The sequence below is a fragment of the Oxyura jamaicensis genome, chromosome 3 (genome assembly GCF_011077185.1).
Source record: "Oxyura jamaicensis isolate SHBP4307 breed ruddy duck chromosome 3, BPBGC_Ojam_1.0, whole genome shotgun sequence".
NCBI classification, from domain to species: domain Eukaryota; kingdom Metazoa; phylum Chordata; class Aves; order Anseriformes; family Anatidae; genus Oxyura; species Oxyura jamaicensis.
The window spans coordinates 113,904,903-113,924,342 of record NC_048895.1 but is presented as its reverse complement, the minus strand read 5'-3'; the positions used below and the strand labels follow the sequence as shown (position 1 = coordinate 113,924,342).

The following is a 19,440-nucleotide window of genomic DNA, read 5'->3' as shown; positions in this document are numbered from 1 at the left end:
AAGCACTTATATAAGTAAGCTCAATGTGAATGTGAAGACTGTTTGCTTTTTGATTTTTTTTTTTATCATTCTATTAATCTATTGCTAACCCATGTAATATTCATTCACTTAATATTTCTAGAAAATGAATAATATATTGAAAAGATGGTCCGAGTGTAAACGGACCAGATTTAAAGAATAGGTAATCTGCATTCAGTTGCTGTCTTGGATATAGATTTCTTGTGAGTCATAAGTCAAATGATTTGCTACTTCTATACCTGTTTTTAAATCGGGTAGCCGGTCTCTTCCTCACAGGGGCATATCAAGAGAGATAAATTTTATAATGATGGCGAACACCACTGGACAGGGAGTAAAGGTGGCTTTGAGCTGAATGCTGTCAATTAGGATAGCCGCAGGCTATCTAAATAACGTATGGCTTCTCATAGCCATTGTGACATTAATGAGCTCTGACGGTGCCCCATTTCTGGCCTTGGCCTGACTCTCTCTTGCTTCCACAGTCCTGGCCAGCTCCTCTCCTGTCAACTGAGGATGGATGTCGTGATAGAACTGGGCTCCTTTTCATTTGTCAATGGTGTTTGCTTTGAATTTGGCACAATCCCTTGCTTTGATATGATTTAACAGGATTATCTTCAAACTCAGCTGGCTGCAGACCTTGTCCCTTATATGACAGTAAGAACATGACTCGGAAAGTAAGAACATGACTCTGTAAGAACATGACTCTGAAAACATCCCCAAATCTCAAAACTCCATAGAACATTTTCTCTTTAGGGAAAAGCTCATCATAACCACAAAAGATGTTCTGACATCTTATAACAGGCTTCTAGAGGAGGAAAGTCTAAGAGTCTGTTCAATATCTCCCTGGGAAAATAGAATTTTTTAGCTGAAGGTCCTAGATTACTTCAAGATGAGGGCAATGTCCTGGGGTGTAAAGGAAGGTTAACAAGAGAAAACTCCTCTATAACCTGACATCTAGAGATAAGTTTGAGTATATAAAGTGGAGTAAAAATGAAGCCTCACCAAATCTAGATTTTCAGATGTATAGGAGTGCAGATGTATAGGAGTTCAGATGTATAGGAGTTGAAACATGAAATGTGTTGGTGGGATTTCAGAGAAGTCTTTCAGCTTTCTAAGTGGATGGGACAGATCATGTCTTATACTCTATGGAAAGAATCTGCATGATGACAGGTCCTGCATTATAGACATGTCCTTATCAAAGATGACACCTATGTCCTGAGCTCAGTGACAGCAGAGCTCAGTATATAGTCCCCACACTGTGGAGGATGAGAGGTGGCAGGAAAGCCCTGCAGGCAAAGAGAAGGGTTTGTCTTTTAGGCAGTCTCAACATCATTCCTTCACAGGCAATTTAGGCATTATAAATTGCCTAAAACGCAAAGACTCTGTCTTTGCATATAAGTGCAATACAAAATCCATACGCTATTGAGTTTCTAAGGCTTATAATGTCCAAAGGATTTTTTTTTTTCAGACCATCTGCTTTGAGACAAATTTCTCCCACTCTATAATCATGCTGACTAGGATTAAATTTCACCTAAACCGAAGGTCAGTAACAAAACAGGAGCTTGCTGATGGTGGTGGAGTGATCCATCTTGACTATTTTACTTTTCTACATGAAGTCGATTGCACAGAAATGATTATTTCTTGCCCAAATAAATACAAAGACAGCCTTGGATGACCACCTCAGATGTAGACATTTACAGCTCAACAAATGAATTCCAGTCATAAATGCTTTTCTCTACCCTGCTACCCCATGACATTAAATTCCATGGTAGTACTCAGAGTTTTCTGTTGGCTTCTATAGGCAATAAAGTATCATGGTACTTGTTGTAGGTAAGATACTCACTGTAAAGCAAGAAAATTTTAAGTTCAGATTTTGGATTCAGATTTTACTGTGTGTCTGTTCTTCTCTCTAATTTCTGATAGATGGTCACTCATCTTCAGCTTGCAGTATCCAGGATTCCTCGAGGCATTATTCAGGGCCCATTACCTTTTTAGCTCTAATGATATCCTGCCAACAGCAATCCTCTATGCATGCCATTTATTCCATTACACTAAACAGGGGTAATTTGGTAAATTGAGTGTTTAAGTAGCCTTAAGGTACTTTTTTTTTTTTTTTTTTTTTTTTTTTTTGCCTTTGCAAAATGTTGATGTTCCATTTGGCCTAAGTAGATTCTTCTATTTTTGGAAGGGCTTATTTTCCTTTGTTTTTAATTGTTCATAAAATTGAAAGGTTAAATAAAGCTCCCAAACAAATGTTAAATAAAAACAAAATCAAGCTATAATTAAATTAAGATCTTGGATTTTTTAGATGTAACTTTGGGTAGCTTCATACTCCATGTTCTTACCCAGTTCTTAATCTCTCATTTCAAAAGAGTAAGGGGAAGTTATAGAAAATTATCTAAATTACTGATTAAGGCCAATAAATTATGACTTTCACAGAGTAAAAGCTAGAAGAGATTCTTTTGAGTAATATCTCTAAATAAAAATAAGATAACTTGACTGTTCCAGTCAATTGGCTTTTTTAATTTAGGATACTTTAAAATAGTTAAATGAACAAACACAAACATTCATGGTGCTCAGCACAATAATGAAGAGCTGCAAATGTTTTGAATTTGTAAGAGACAATTTTTTTTTTTTTTTGGGGGGGGGGGGGGGGGAAGGTCTAACTTCATTTCAAAACCAGATAAGAATGAATTGACTACATCCCCTGAATTTGCCCTGATGTTCAATTCTTTTAACCTCAAAAAAACTAACTCCAATTTAGCTGTTGAATTTGTTCCAAAAGCCAAATATTCCCAACTCCCAAACAAGTTTCTGTGAACAACAGAACTAGGAGATAGCTTGGGTTGGTATGGTTAACCTTTTGGGAATCTCTCTGTACAGAGAGAAACTAGTTGCCAATTTTTAGAAGGCTAAATTTGGTGAGATGAATGTCACTCCAAGTCTTCAAGAAAGGTACAAAAAAGAGGTGAGAGCTAAAGCTATATCAGGATGTTCTTGGCCTTTTCATCCAGATATAGATAAAAAATTCCTTCTGCTCACGTCCCCTCCCTGGAAGAGTAGTTTTATCCGATGACTAAATGCCACAGTTTTTGAATCAGGCCCTTAGGAATGCTGTGACCCACAAACAGGCAACATCAAGAAACATTTTAAATTCCTCCAGATCTCAGAGGGGATTTTATTATTATTATTATTTTTATTCTACAATTACATGTCCATTCCCCTAAAAGTACAGTGCTCTTTGATTGCATATCCAGAGGACAGTTGGCCAGAAACTCACAGGTGGCTAGAGCTTCAAGCTAACAAGATTTTACTCCTCCATAAATATGCGTCTGTTAGCTTCCAGGGCTTATTGCTCTTAGTTAGGGTCACTGAGACTTGGGAACAAGAAAAACACAAAGGTCAGATTCATCCAATTTAATTGTAGCTATAAAGAAATTAGCATTCAACCAATTGTCTAGTTGAGGTCTTGGTCAATTGAATGAGAAAAGCACATTCAGAAGATCACTCATTCCATCCTCAGACAAAGTCTACGACCTTTAGGAGAGCCTTATCACACACAGTTACTACCCAGAAAGAATAGAGTGGTTGCTTAGATTAGATGAGTAGCTTGACTAAATTCAAGCAAAACTTGAACAAATAGTTATGTAAGTGTCCCAAAGCAGTCCAGCTTGATTGTTCTTTAGCCATTTTTATAATGTGGTCTCCCTAAGCACAGGACAAACTGGACCAAAGGAATGCAGACAGTAGTACCCAAGGCACCTGTACACCAGTGAGGCTGTAGGAATGCTCTCCAAAATCCCAGGCTGCGGAGAACACAAGTCTGAAGAATTTCTACAGCTGCTAGTACCTTATTTTCTTCTATGCTAAATGCCCTTCTTTTTAAATGCAGACACTCATATTTAAAAAGCTTGCCATAATTAATATTTCAATTCATGGTAGAGAGGGAAGCAAGGTTTGAAATACTGGAAAAGCATCTGCTAAGCATGTATTCTCCCAGCCATTTTGAGCTTTTTGTCCTTTCAGGATCTGAGATGTGTGAAGTGAGTACATTTATGTACAGGGAGGGTGAGGCTGGGGAAAGATGTAATCAGTCGTACAACATGCAGTGTACTTTCTACATTAAAAGCGTGTTTTCCTCTTTGCACAAAAAAAAAGAACAAATCATTCACATGGAAATGGAATAGATCCCTGTGGTGATTAAAAACTCCAGTAGAAAGATACATATTTAATGAATAGATAACACAGATAAAGGGGAAGAATGCACTTACAGCAGAAAGCAGCTAGAATAACTTGAATGTATAGTCTTTATTGCAGTGTAGAATCAACTGAAAATATGGGCTTATTAAGTTGTTTAAGTACAAAAGCAAGACATTTAGGAAGGAGAATGGAAAAGCTGGGGGCATGTGAGTATAAAGAAGCACGTGATATTATGGATGCAACTACAGTGTGGCTAGAAAAAAACACTGGGTGAATTCACATTCAACTATTGCTCTAGGACAGAAAGTCAGGCTATAAAAGGAGATGGATTATGGCCTCTGATGCTTGAAATATAGTTTGTCTGTCTTGTATGATCAATTGAATTGTCTATCCTACACCAGCCAAAGTATAAGTGCTTGCTTTATTTAAAAAATAAGTATAACCCTGATGTAAGAGAAAATAGGCCCATTATTTCAAGGTACAGTTGTGGATAGATGCATAGGTACAGTAGTGTAATCTTAAATTTATTATGAGAGATATATGATCACCTTTGTTATAGCAAGTCATGACTAGTGCTGGTTATGCTGTAATTTGTGCTCAAGAACAACATGATACATGCTTCTGGACCAAACAGTCCACCAGCAGCATGTGATGCTTGCAGATCAGGAAGTGTACTGTGCCAGCCTGATCACCTCCAGGACAGGGATGTTTTGTTTCTACTATGATAATCATAAACAACCCTAATGGACTGCTGATGTGCAGCCTGTCTTTCCCATTGCCGAGTATTCTAGGAGGAGCAGCTGAACATGTGGTTGCACACCTTCTCATGTAATCCTTTAACATAGAGAGAAATTGGGAAAAAGACAGCTCCTATGTTTTAACATTTAAATAGACCATTAGATCAGAGCTAGTTACTCTCTTCATCATCAGTAGAGCAGCTGACTTTAATTGCACAATACATCTGATTATGGTGTTAAGCTGAGGCGGGGAAGTTTAGACTGAACGTCAGGAGGAGGTTCTTCACCGAGAGGGTGGTTGTGAACTGGAACAGGCACCCCAGTGAAGTAGTCACTTCACTGAGCCTGTCTGAATGAATTTAAGAGATTGGACTGTGCACTTATTCACATGGTCTGAACTATTGGGTGGTGCGAGGAGTTGGACTTGATGATCCTTATGGGTCCCTTCCAACTGGGATATTCTATGATTCTATGATTCTATGATTCTATGATTCTATGATCTGTTTTAAATTTTAGGACAGAAAAATCAGTATCAGGGAGATAGCAACGCACCCTGGGATGTATAGCGGAGAGCCAGGAAGTGCAAAGTTGGATGATTAGAATAGGAGAAAAATAAGCATTAGATGGGCCTCCTTGTTTTCTACCAGAAAAACAACAACAACAATAAAAACATAAAGAGGAGCCCCCTTATTTTCATTTTTTTTTTTTTTTTTTTCTCCTGAACCACTGAAAAACCTCAAACTCCATCATTTAAACAAAAAAGTTCTAATATTTTCAGGAGTTTTGGACATTTTATTAAAAAACAAAACAAAACAAAACAAAACAAAACAAAACAAAAACAAACAAACAAACAAAAAAAAAAAAACAGAAATCCATGAAAACATTAAAAAAAAATAGTTTTGTCCAAGAAATTAAAAATAAAGACTAGCAGGATTTTTTTATTATTATTTTTTATTTATTTTTTATCTGCCCTAGAGCCAGTAAGATGTTTCTTCTGGGATGTTTCTCCTGCCTTCTTACACCCCCTTCTTCATTCTGTAGATATTTTATAGTGAGTAGGAGAACTAAAATTATAATCTGAGCAAGCATTCCTAAATAATAAATGTGCTCACATTTGGGGATTGTTTCAGGTGTGCTATAAACCTTTGTGAAACTGTGTGGGTAAATAGAAAGTTGGTATTAGTTGGTTATAATTAATCCCAATAGCTTTAAGGCAGTATCTTCCTGCTCCAGGGGTTCAGAGCTAGAGACAGCTAGAGAAGCAGGGAGGGATTCTCAGGGTAGAAAACTGAACGGATATAGCAAATAAGTTTATTCAAACCTTAGCAATATCTGATGATTTGCAGGGCACTTGCTTCTTTTTCTCTGAGACCTCTGAGCAGCACTCTGCTGAGGAAATTAGCATTTTCCAAGCTTTGCTTTCACCCTGAAAATGCGCAAAATACAAGTCCAAAACATTTTAAAGGAAAGACCACAGATAAATATATATTTATATATGTATATATATATTTAATCTTGTTCTTCTATATTAATTTTCCTACATTTATTGAAATTATTTGTCAAAGTATAGTAATAAGAACCTGGACTAAAAAAAAAAAAAAACAAAAAAAAAAAAAACTACTGAAATCCTGTAATTTGATCTAATTTATGCAGGCCATAGAAGTAATGCAGTTGGTTCCTGCCTAAAGTCCTAAAACACTCTAGAAACCTTACAGGAAATCTGAACACCTGATGGCTCGGGCTGTCTATTTGTCACTCTGTCCATCTAGATGGTTTACAATGGGGGGGAGATGGCCATTAAAGGAGTGTTTAAAAAAAAAAAAAAAAAAAAAAAAAAAAGACACTACATTATCCAACTTAACTCAAATTCACAAACAAATTGTCAAAACTTTACTAGTGGCTTGGGGGGAGGGGAAGATTTCAAAACATTCTGCCAATGCTTGCTGCAGATTCTGGGCTTTCTTGAAAAGTGGCTTTTGCAAGGAGCATGATTACCACTCGCTTTTTGTAGTACAGCTACAAAAAACAGCTGCCAGGAACTGTCATGATGCAAAGGAGGATTAGCTTGGTCACAGTGAAAACATTCAGAATAATAATTTAAAAATGCTCCATCAGAAAACAAAATCTCATACTTTGCATCAGAGGTGGAAGGGACAAAACTGAGAATAAATAGCAAGCAACACATAAAACAAATCAAGTTCATACAGGAAAAGAAATCCAAAGGCCTTTGTGTTTGAAGTCCATGTCAGAAATGCTCCAAGTGTGCAGCTGCCAAGGCCTTTCACTCCTCTCTTTCTCCAGTCAGTACTACCAGTTATTGCCTGCAGAGCAGATAAAAGAACTAAATGCAGATGAGAATCATCTTAGATCAACTGAACTGAGATGTGTAAGAGACTTCTCTAGATTCAATCTAAAGTCCATGGAAAAAGAGAGAAAACTGCAGAGGCAATTTATCCTCTAGCACATCTTAGAATAGATATGCAAGATTGTATTTCTTCTCTAGAGTGCCTCTTTAAGCCTTCCTTCAATGTTAAGATGGAAGTTAGGTAAAAAGTACTAGTGGTTCTAGACAAGGACCAAAACAACCAAAAAGAATTACACTGATTTGAAAACACAGCCTGTTACTAGCTTAAAAGAGGAAAAGAACAAAAAGACTGGAAAACAAAAATAAAAATAACTACAAAAAAAAAAAAGTATAAAATGGCATAAAATGAAATAAAGTAAAGCAAAACCATATCATTTTTTTCTGGACACCTCTCATCTATATGAAGTACCTTTAAAGGGTATGCCCTGTAGTCTTAAAATATCTTCTGTGCTTGTCTATGGAGGTCATAATGACTAACCTAAATTGGACATGGAAATTTCAGTATCTAAAAGTTGGTGTAAGAGATTCACATTTGAAAAAAATGGCTACTTAGGTGGAAACATTTGGAAGAAAAGCCTTTCTGCCATTATGTTTCTTCAAGGTACCACTACAATAGACTGTACTGTAGAACAGATTAAAGAAGGCAATTTGAAGGCCTTATAGGCAAAGGCTTCAATACTTTGTAGGTCCTTCCAGCTCATGATATTGTATGATTCTGTGGCATATGATTCTGTATGATTTTTTAAAAAATCAATATGGACCATTTAACAATAATTTGTCCACACAGTCTATACGGTAAAGGGTGGGGTGGAAAGCTGGGAAATAATCAGAAATAAAAGTTGCTCCTTCCAATACAACTAGAGGCTAAATGAGATATGTCAGCTCTGGATATGCACAGGTCTACATGTGTCAATGCCCATCTGCTGTATGTGAAAAAACTGCTACACACCAAGTCCTGTTAAACATGAGGCTTGTTCAAAAGAAGTATGGTATTAAAGTGAGAATATAATTAAACCTACTGTCAAATAAGCCTGTCTTCCTTTCCTAGGTCATTTTGCCAGCGGCTTATTGGTAGCTCTCAACCTAGGACCCATCTTTCCAACTTATTAGAGAAGATATTGAATCTGTCAGTGCATATGCAGCTATTTTAGGGTAACTAATTGCAGACTGTTCATCCAGCTGGACAACCAAAGCAATAATATTAAAGATTAATGCCCCAGTTCAGCAAATAACATGGGCATGTGTATAATCCCTGTGGCTTCACTGAGATTCACTTATAGATAGGCTTGTTGAACTGAATATACTGCTGAAATGGGCTCTTTAAAATGCCAAATACACATTCACTGATGCTATGCAAACAATTCTAAGAATTTTGACAAGATTATTAGCTTTGACAATACAACATTTAAAGATCAAATATTGGTAGAGAATATAATAATGTTAAAGTATAAACAGATGAAACCATAGATCTTATTGCTGGTGTTTCGTGTCTTGTTTGGTTTGGTTTTGTGTTTTGTTTTATTTTCTCTGAAAAAATTGATACTGACTGATGATAAATGACATCAATGTGGACATAGTCCATAAGAGAGTTCTTACATCTTTCCATTAGGAATCATGTCATATGAGTTCAGCTATCTAAATGTGGGATAACTGATCTCAGCTAGAGATCAAAGATCCCTATATAGCCAAAGGACATCAGTAGTTACCTCAAGGGGGCAACTTATTCCATTTATTTTAGGATAAATCGCATTGCCCTCTGGAAGTACTTGTTTCTTTACATCAGTTACAAAGGGGAAAGACTATTTGCCCAGGTTTGGACTTCAAATGTTAGGTGCACTGAATTATATCTTACACACTCACCTTCTTATATTAGAATTTTTTCTTTAACTTTGTACTTTAAAATTTCTGGTATACATGTGCAGTAGAAAAACACAGAAATAGAAATAAGTACTCTAAATAAGTCTCTCCATCAACACCGTTCCACTACACTCACACCAAGATGGGTGCAAATATAAATGACAGTAATGTTTGGCCTGCCACTGACACCTATCCACACATAAACAGTCACAGTTAGATGAGAAGCTTCACAGTTTCTCTGAATTTTTAATTAGTACAAACTTGGTTTCTTTGAACTCCATCAAAAATAAAATTAAAAAGTCCAGCTTCATTTACCTTGTGTTGACTGTAATGAACATTTGAACATCCAGCATAGCCGCAGGTTTAGGTCTGCGGCTAATGCTGAGATGTTGGCAATCAGAAAAGTCTTGGCGCAAATCACACTTCTTTATCACCACAGGGATAAACTTAAGTGACAGATGTGCATGGGCTAATTACTTTTAATAGTTTCTCATTGTTCTGGCTGATGACACAATGCTAAAAACCCATGCTCCCCTCAATAAACCAGAATCTCACTAACATGGCACTACGTCTTTATTACTGCTTCGTTACTTCAGGGGAGCTGCGTTCTCTAAAATGCCTTTCCCTGTGGCTTAAAGTAAAGATTTTTTAAATAAATAAATACAGTTTATGTTGGGCATCTACCACTTGAAGGGCTAATGATTATTGACTACCCTCCAGCAGACATCAGGGAGTCTAGCCTCAGGCCCTTCTAGCTCGCCCCCAAACATGCCGAATGTTAACACATGTTTCTAGATTCTGACTGGGATTGGACACAAACAAGGCAGTCAGAATGGACCATTTAGTGTACAAGTCAAGATGACAGATCTCTGCTTAATACAAGGAAGACAAAAATTCGTATCTTATTGAAAAAGGCAGAAGAGCCCCGGGTGCTTTCGCTTTGTGATTCTGCAGCAAAAAGTGGGTTGTGTCAATATAAGTCTATGTCACCAGCTCGCAGCTGCCACACTGAATTGACCCTGCTAGCAGCAGACAGAGAGGCCTTCCATTTCCAAATTCTCTCTAATGCTCATCTGTGAGAGCGAGCATGAGGTGGAAAAAAGCCAACAAGTTACTCTTAACTATGGGAGTGAAAAACAAAACAAAACAAAACAAAACAAAACAGCCTTAATACCATGAGACTCTCTCTGCTGCCTATTACTAATGAAATGCTAGAAAAATCTTTCTCATCTGAAAACATTACAGAGGATGTTTTGACAATGTGAGCTTTCTGTTTTGTAAATCATGTTCTTGTAATTCCTTGTAAGTCTCTCGATCCTCCTCAGGTAGAGCAGCACAGTATTAAATATTCTTGCAATGTTCACCAGAGCTTAATTACTAAAAGTTGAAACATCTTATAAACTCTATAATTTTTTTTTTTTCTTTCTTTCTTTCTTTTCCCCTGGGTATATCTCAAAGAAAAGATACAAAAAACAAAAAACAAAAAACAAAAAACAAACAAACAAAAAAAAAAAACAAAAACAAAAAAAAAAAAAGTTGAAAATCATGCACAAACAGTATTAGTTAAAACCCATTTCCAAAGGGGGCAAAGAAGATAAACAATTCTGAAATGAAAAAAATAGAATATTTCTTGATTCCATTTTAGTTTAACATGATAGAAGCCGCTGACATGTCTGTTTCTCATCTGTGTATTTTACTATGCTCAGATGTTTACACTGGTGAAAAGATTTAATTGAAAATCAAAAAGAGAAAAGCTCCCAAGTTCTGTAAAATGGAAAAAAATATAGAGATAGAACTTTAATTAGTTCAAATAGACAGAATTACATTGATTTCTGGAGAGTTATGATAATATAGGGAAGCTGAAAATCTGTCTAAAATTATACAGGTATTTAAAGTACATTCTTTTAATAGGCCTGCCTGAAGTCCATGAGAATATACAAAAAAAAAAAAAAAAAAAAAGAGAGAGAGATTTTTCTTTATTTTGCCGTGCATCAGATCAACCTGTTCTCAGGGGAATAGACAATATCATTGAAGAAGAGCAGGAAGAAGAAGGCATATCTTGTAACAGAAAATAGATTTTTGTTGTTGTTGTTGCTGTTGTTTGGGCGCTGGGAGTAGGGGATAGGGATGAAGTAACTTTATCAGAATTTATTATAAATCACTGGATATTTCAACCCAGTGATCCAACTTGTCAATATACCTCATGTGACTGAAAATTTCAGACATGACTGGGTACTCCATGGATGTCACAAAGAAGAAAAATTAATGTCAGCTAAGTAAGATCTAGTCTAATCTAATAGTCTGTGATTTTAACATTAAACAACATAAAAGTGTGCCAGCTCTCTTTTTTTGATTATTTTTTTCTCAGAGAATAACTGGTGATTTAAAATATTTTATTTGCATAAATAAGGAAGAGAGAGAATGCAAACATCTTGGGTGACAACATTTTCTATTTCAGAAATTAATTTGTTCCACATAATGTGTAATGGCTCAAACGAAAACCCATTGGTCTCTGGCTACCTCCCAACAGCAAACTGGTTTCTTTTTGTGCTGTTTAAGTTAAATGTATCCAAGTATGGAATAACTTCAATGAAAAGGAAATGGATATGAACAAAATGCAAAAATGCATCTCATATATATGCATAAAATACTTTCAATGCAAGCTATAGGATTAGTGGGTGATACTTTCAGTTCAATTTCAAAATGTGCAGTTTATTAATGTGCTCATTTTACAGATTTCATCTAGGAAAACTCAATGAAGTCAATGAGCTCTTTCCTTGGGTAGGAGCAAAGAACCATATAACCAGTGAGTGTTGGGCACTGAAGTTGCTGAAGCATATCTCAAAAAATTCTCGGGTAAACAGCTTTGAATATTTTGCCCCGATCCCTGCATTTACAGACCCTGGCAGTCAGGTAGCTGAGGGGTGATATGCAACTGCTCAATTGCTTTTGTGTAGTACACAATAATCCCATATAAATACATACATAGATATGTATATACTGCTGTGGTGTTCTAGAAAAGTTTCTTCAGAGTTTCTGAGAGGATAAAAAGATGTCTACTAGGTTTTCTGTAAGATGGTCAGACTCTTATTGATACTAATCAAAGCTTTATGTGGCTTCTTGTGAACTGTAAAATGCAATTCCTTCAGGATGAGTTTTAAAGAACTTTTTAAATAAATAAAAATATTTATATACATTTTATTACTTTATTATTTCCTCTCCTGAAATCTGCACTCAGGATTTTGCTTAAACTATATTAGATGCAGACCAAAACAGTCTAGAAAGAGACTGTCTTCATCATACAAAACTTAGTCTGAAGAGGCAAAAAAACAGACCAAAAGATATGACAACTTACGCAGGATCATTTACCAGGTGTAGTGAAAATGGTGTGTGGACACCCTGGGTGAGCTCCCTCTATTGTTAAAGAAGATTGCCCCAGGGAGCTGTACACTTCTGTGTAAAGTGAGAGTCTAAGAAGCAGTGACCTTCAAGTGAAGCTCATAGTAGCCAGCTTCAAAATAAATACAAAAAAAAAAAAAAAAAAAAAAAAAAAAAAAAAAAAGGCACTTTGTGCAGAAGGTACTCTGGCTCCTTACTCTTCTCCATCATCCAGCAGCACTTTTGGAAGTTGGAAGGTATCACACCTTGCCAGTATGCCCTTGACATTTGCTTGGAGCTATATACCTAAAAAGCACTGGAGGCAATGTTCTGATATAGTTTATGAGGCCTTACCTCATAATGGTGCTCTTTGACATGGAGAAGAATTGGATACTGTCAGACATTGTAAAAAAAAGCCTAAAACATATTCTGAAATTGCAGACAGTACACAGAGAAATGTATTTAGTGTTTTATAAAATCCCTGATAAGCTAAGCATCAGGGTCTTTTCCTCTGCACTTTTTCACTTTTTCAAAGGCAGTTATGTTTGACTGAAGATTGCAAGCTTTTGCTTAAGCACTAGTCAAAGGTATTTAACATAGCCCATTTTCTTTGAGGAATACTGACAGCAACTCTCTACTGAGATCAGATCAAGTCAACAATAGGGAAATGACTGCGTATAAAAGTTAATGTTGCTCAGTCGTATCTCAATAGAATAGGCTGACAATGCAGAAGATTAACAGCCTGAAGCCAGTAAATGTTGCTTTACAACATTGTACAGTCTTGAAAGCATGGTCAGCTGAAGATCTCAGATCTTGACTCTTACCTTACATGTATTACTAATTTGCCAAGAACTCTAAGGGCAAATGTGACTTGTGACTTGGACCTCTCCATCTCTAAAAGTGGGGTGATGTTTATGCAGAAGTCTGTTATTCAAGAAACATGGATGGGAAGTGGGTAAGCCATGTAACTAATTCATTTCTATGTTTAACCTGTGTCTTGGTGATTTTAGCTGCAGTTGCTTCAGCTGTTTTCAACCTAGAAATCCACTTTTTCACTACTGAAGGTTTTTAGTCCCATATCAGGCAAGGCAAAATGTGCCCACTCTTCAGCGTCTCCAAATCACAGAGGCTGGCATTAGCTCCAGCCACTGATGAGCAGTGAGGCTATGAGCTTTCACAGATGAAAGGCTATGTGAAGCATGCAGCAAGTTCTGAAAGAAAGTGGTGGTGGGCCAGCTCTTTGCTGCACTCACCAAAGATCATGAATCCAAGTCCTGAAACATGTTACTCTCCACAGCCAAAGAAATGCCAGGAGATAGGGTAGTTAATGTTGGAAATGTCCTTAAATTACTGGCATAATTTAGAGACTGTGGAGATAAGTTCTCATGGAATATAAATGAAGCTTTATGCAAGCATCTCCCCAGTTGTTGTATCTGTCTGCCATTAAAACAATTGAATCTACTGTAATTTATTTAAGAACACAATGAATTAGTTTGGAGACTATTGGAGTTTTTTGGGACACAGACTTCACCTTCTTTTGCAACTAAGAGGAAATATTTTTATGTTATATTATGCTCTATTAAGTCTCTCTGAAATTTTCTAGAATTTGCATCAGTGGAAAAAAAATCACAGCAAAGCATACGGGAGCAAAGCAAGTCATATATATATATTTATATATATATATTGACAATCTTTCAGCTTCTTGACAAGTTCAAGCTCCCTTTGTGGGCTTACTCAGCATGCTTTTAGAGCACTGGTCTTTCTTCCACTGGCTTACTCCAGCCTCAGAACAGACCTTCAAGGCATGTCCGCACCATGCAGTGCTGAGAGCTCCCTGCAGATGCACTGACTCCAGAATAAGAAGCCAGGCAAGTCTGCCACTAAATCTCTTGCTTCAGATCCAGAGACTTTTGTGCTGGACTGCAACCTACATATGCAACAATTAATTTGGAATTCATTGAGGTATCCACAGAAAGATGCCAGATTTTATGGTCTCAATTTGGTGAGAGGAATTTAGCTTCCTATATGCAATAATTGGAGATGTTCTTGGGTATCAAGCACAGGGTATATAGGAACCCTGAGGCCTTCTATATTCACAGGATAGCCCATAGTGCCTAAAATGGCACTAGACATCTATGTTTGTGGAGCTGAAACCTGTTTATCGTGTTCTCTCATTTAAAGTGAGATGGAAATATAGATGTCTAATGTCGTTTCAAGAATTAAGCACATTGGATACCCTAGAGTGTCTCAGGTGATATTATACTACTGTGTTTAGAAACGGAATCCCACTCTAACAATGCAGAGCTAGTTGATGAGGTAATTATATTCTTATATAATCACTTTTCCCATCTCTCTGCCAACATTACAAGTACAGTCTGTCTGGTTTGGTCACAGAGTCATACATGTCCTTGTACGAAGACACACTCCTAGATCTGCAACATACACTTAAGGGAGAATAAAAGACTGCAAGTGCTTGCAATGGTGAAATGCCATCGAGATCTGATCCAACAAAGCTTCACACTGACTCAGCTACTAAGCAAGCTTGTGTTAAGCATATAGCAAGCCCATTTATATTATAAGACTTGAAAGGATAATCTTGACTCCTAAATTGGCAAGTGACTGAATTAGACAAATCCATGATACAAGCAGAAGGAAAAAAAAATCTACTTATTTTCCTTCACATCATGGCATGTATTGATAAACGTATGTTAGCATTTAACTATTCATTCTTTTGGAGAAAACTGGTTAACCCCTTAAGTGTTTTGCCCTGAAGGCAGACATTAAAAGTTAATTATAACCACATGGGACAAGCCCCTGGAGGATCGTGACAGCATTAAGCTGCTACTAACCAAGCATGCAGGATGCACAGCACTCTCAGAGAACACCATGTACAAAAATGATGCTGTCTCCTTGAATGAGTTTTCAGAAGTTAAAAACATGCTACTTTTTGCATGCACTGTAAAAAGGCAGATTGCAAATGTTGTACTCAGAGTAAAAAAAAAAAAAGCTTCCAACTGAAGAAGAAATAGAGCAAATGAAAGCACTGAGATACATGATTAAACAATGTGGCACAAGGAGAAAGGACCATCACAAGTAGTTTTGCTTAGTGGTACAAGGATATAGTAAAATCTCTTCTAAAGACCTTAGACTGTTACCCTATAATAAACCTTTCCAGCACCATATATGGCTTCTGTGACAATTTGATTTTACCACCATGAAAAGGGAGAGGAGATGACACTTGTCCTTGGAGAAGATCATTTAGGCCACATGAAAAAAATATATATTGGTTAGTTTTAAGGGAGAGACACTGCCTATGTGCAAGTAAATTAAGTGTGCCTCAAAGGCATTGAGGCCATGAAACATGGAATGGCCTGCACCCACACAATTAAACTTCCACCCTCACAATAAGATATCTATTTTCAAGTTAACTATCGAGAGTGTTTCCTGTGCTATTTCCCAAGCTGTTTAATAGAGGTGCTATTGATGTGCCCCAAAGCACATAAAGTAGGCATTGTAATATCATAGTGGTGTAGAAAGATGAGTTCCACCGACAGGGAACTTCTCTGATCTTTATTTATTTATTTATAGTTTAGATTAAGTCACAATGTCTGGTCAGGAGACATCCTCAAGACATAATTCTATCTGGCATTGATCAACTAGATTTCTCTTGCAAGCACCCAAATGATGTAAAATGGGTGTGTCTACCTCCTGTTAATATTTAGGAGAAACACACCCTCACCTAATTTAACACTGAAAAATTTAGACTACATCTACATATCTAATTTGAAAGTTAATTGTCTTTAAAGAGAGGATTGGACCAGAGGACTCCCAAAGGTCACTTCCAGCCTTTTTTACTTAAATTACTCTGGGATTCTCATTTCTAAATAAATCAGGGCCATAGATAACTTTATGTCCTCTAGGCCAAGTGACATATGTAGTCTATGCTCACTTTGGATGGTACTTGGACTTGAATTTCCTCCTGGACTGCTGTGGTGGCACTGTGGTTGTAGGAGAAGTTCAGTAAGTGCATGAATGTGTGTGTGTTTAAAATTCTTCTAAATTATGAGAAAATTCTATTGGAGCTACACAGGGGGTAAATTCTCAACACAAAACAGATGTGCTATGTGTTTCACCATAAGAATAGGTCAAGGAAAGTGTATGAGTCCAAAAAACTTGTTGGGGTAATGTTGGAGGGCAGTATGAACAAAAAGTAGCCATCCTAATTCTTAAAAGAAAAAAAAAAAAAAAAAAAAAAAAAAGTTTTAGGGAATTCTAGCAAGGTCTAGCAGTCTAGCAGGCAGGCCAAACAGGGAAAATATAGCTAAGTAATAGCTTGAACTAGGACTGGAGCTTGCTGGCTGGCTCTAAACCACATTCTGATGCACCTAATTTAGACTAAACTGATTATCTGTACTCTAATCTAATCCCTAACTGTCTGGGAAGTCTACACTGTGCTAAACCAGGACAATGGTTTTAGCCACCCTGGCAAACTGTGACACCAAGTTAAAGGGATTTGAGCTATTACATGCTTCCAGTTTGGTGTGGGCACTGAAATCACTGCACCACATTCCACAATATAGCCTGTTGTGTTTCCATCCAAAAGTGCAAAAATGCAAAATCATGCTTTTGGACAAAAATAATGATGTTAAAAATGAGGTCTAAAATGAAACCACATGAGCCATAATTGAAATAAAGGAAAAATGAGCTGTTAATGACATTTAGTTACTGAATTCTCAGGATCCAGTAACTTAATAAACTGTGAACAAAATACAGATAAGATACCCAGATACTATGAGAGAAAATTTGCTGAGAAATATTATTCACTTTATAAAGGCAGATGGGAATCAGTGTTAAGTCTTTATAAAATTTGGTTGCTCAACTTACAATAAATATTATTTAAATGATAATTTATCAGTGAAAGGTAAATCCCAAGGACAGGAGGAATGAGGAGAGTATAATGTAAAACAGAGAGTGGAAAAGGCTTGGGAAAGAGATAAAGGTAGGATTATGCCTAAGATGAAAATGGGTTAACTCAACAACCCAGTAGTCCTAGATTCCATTTTTCCTGCATGATGAGGAGAGGTCCCAGAATTTCTTATTATATGGTTGGTACTTCATGTTATGTAATAAGAAGATTCAAGTGCTCAACATGCCTGGTCACACCATAGGCAAATTGCACTGTGCTAGGTCTGAAGGTTGGATGTGTCCTTAAGTACATCATGCACTGTAGGATGTCGGACACCTCTTTTAGTGCTCACCATTGAGTTGCACAATTTCAAGCACAAGGTCCAGTGCTAGCTGTCCAGAGTATTGAAGAGTACATTTTCAGGGCAAGAATTTAAGAATATTTTAAGAACTTTTTTTTTTTTTTTTTTTTTTTTTTTTTTTTTTTTTAAACTATCTAATGGTAACTATTTGAGATACACCTATAGCCCTGGTGCTTGTACTCCTGTAAGCCTAATCGTCTGAGGTTAACATATTTAACTCCATGTTACTTCCTCAAGGTAAGGAAAGCTACAATTTCCATTTTCCTGTGGCACTAAGTGAGGTATGAATTCATTCATTCTCAGAACCATGAAGGTACTTGGGAACCTTAAAATGGGACAGAGACAGTGCTGACAGGTGAGATTCTCCTTACCTACATTATTTATCCGTCTAACAATTTGGTTTCTCTCTACACTAACTGCTTAGACTCCATCTCTATCCCATACTGAACAAAAGACTTTAAAAATAAATCCACTTTTTTCAGCACTTGGTTCCACACATTAAATCCCTAAGAAAGCACACAACTGTCTGTTGTTTGTTCTGCAGATGTCTCTCTCTCTCACTTTTTTTTCCTCCCATTTAATTTAGTTTATTTTTCTTTAACACACACATTCTTTGTCTTTGCTTCTTTTAACTTCTTGCTTTACAAGCAATAGAATGTGAATTCAACCACCACATGGGGAAATAAAATGCTCTGATGCTCCTGAAGGGGCTACTTGCACGTTTAATTCAATTAGGTAAGAGAAGCAATTTGTTTGTTATGCTGTGCCACTAGCAAGGGAACATGACGCAAGGTAACAAGAGGCGAGGGAGGTGGATAGTCTTGACTCCCTACCTCTCTTAATTTCTGGACAGAGTAGAATATTAGATAGGGGAAAAACAAGGGAAGCATTATGGGGATGTGAAAAGACTATGAACTTGTGGAATGGCTGTAGCTCCAGAACAATACGAAGATTTAAAAAAAAAAAAAGAAAAGAAAAAAAAAAAAAAAAAAAAGGTATTGTGAACTTTGAAGGCCTGAATCAACAGACTCTACCTTCTCTACTCTTTGTATCATTGTATGCGGAAGATGCTCTCAGAGTATTGCTAAGGCTAATGCTATGGCTATGCAGCATACCCATACACCTACCACACACTGTGCCCATTTTCCTCACTTTACCCAATAATACTACTTCTGTAAGTGCACGGGCCAGGTAGTAACAGACCAACCCTACTGTTCACAGACCCTATTTTGACTGTCACCTGCTACAGGTAATATAGTATCAACCAAACCCACATTAAAGACTGTGCTGTTACCCACACTGATACATCCAGGGTCACAGGGACTTTGCAGTCACATAAACATCATCTATTATACATCTGAAAAACTGCCAAAGCCCAGTGTCAGAAGTCCCAGCAACATGCAAACCTGTGAAGTGGTTAACATGTCAGCTACATGACAGCTTCATGCCCAAGGCTATCTAGGCTGGACGTAGCAGGAGGAAATGACTGCAGGAAAGACCCCTGCAATGTCTGGGGAATTGGCTAAATGGACCTAATAGGTCTTTTCCATCTCTGGTGTCAGTGGGCTACTTTGTGCCCTTAGGCTGAGTCCTGAGTAAGGGGTGGCATGTAGTTATGCTT

At 37.0% G+C, this 19,440-nt stretch overlaps 1 long non-coding RNA gene across 3 annotated transcripts; it reads right to left on the bottom strand.

Annotated features, from left to right (window-relative positions):
- Window positions 1-5,206: 5,206 nt before the first annotated feature.
- On the bottom strand, window positions 5,207-18,773 carry LOC118164968. 3 transcript variants are annotated; one of them, XR_004749780.1, is made up of 3 exons: window positions 18,762-18,773; window positions 12,758-12,762; window positions 5,207-5,437 (listed from the first exon to the last, which is right to left on the bottom strand). It is a non-coding gene; the product is annotated as an uncharacterized LOC118164968 (long non-coding RNA). The 3 variants fall into 3 exon arrangements; XR_004749779.1 differs by lacking the exons at window positions 12,758-12,762; window positions 18,762-18,773 and adding exons at window positions 6,842-6,845; window positions 16,639-16,651; XR_004749781.1 differs by lacking the exons at window positions 12,758-12,762; window positions 18,762-18,773 and adding exons at window positions 13,834-13,839; window positions 15,173-15,185.
- Between the last annotated feature and the right edge of the window lie 667 nt (window positions 18,774-19,440).